Source organism: Sus scrofa, chromosome 12 (genome assembly GCF_054392235.1).
Source record: "Sus scrofa isolate SSC_HxYL_T2T_F1_AM1 chromosome 12, Sscrofa_HxYL_maternal_Yorkshire_Landrace_v2.0, whole genome shotgun sequence".
In the NCBI taxonomy this organism is placed as follows: Eukaryota; Metazoa; Chordata; class Mammalia; order Artiodactyla; family Suidae; genus Sus; species Sus scrofa.
Genome location: NC_139394.1, coordinates 6811805 through 6812044, shown reverse-complemented (window position 1 = coordinate 6812044; position 240 = coordinate 6811805). Strand labels below are relative to the sequence as shown.

Genomic DNA, 240 nt, shown 5'->3' with positions numbered 1-240 from the left:
GGAGGGGACCGTGCACATCCCTCCTCCTTATATACCATCTAGCTCAAGGGGCCGGCACCCTCCCTTTCTCGGCCGGCTTCCCTCCCCCAACTCAGCCCCTGCCTCGGATTGGTGGAAACTGGCCCCAGCGGTTGCCCGGGCAACCACTTAAGCCAGAGAGAGGCAGCCCCAGGGGCTATTGTGCTGCCCGTGGGCCCCCGAGGGGAACAGATCCGGCATCCTCCCCCACATCTCCTACCA

General features: G+C 65.0%; 1 protein-coding gene across 1 annotated transcript in view; it reads right to left on the bottom strand.

The window, feature by feature from the left end:
- Positions 1-240, bottom strand: part of LOC102158693 (CMRF35-like molecule 1) — a 437861-nt gene that overhangs the window by 169227 nt on the left and 268394 nt on the right. The gene's annotated exons all lie outside the window — the stretch shown is intronic.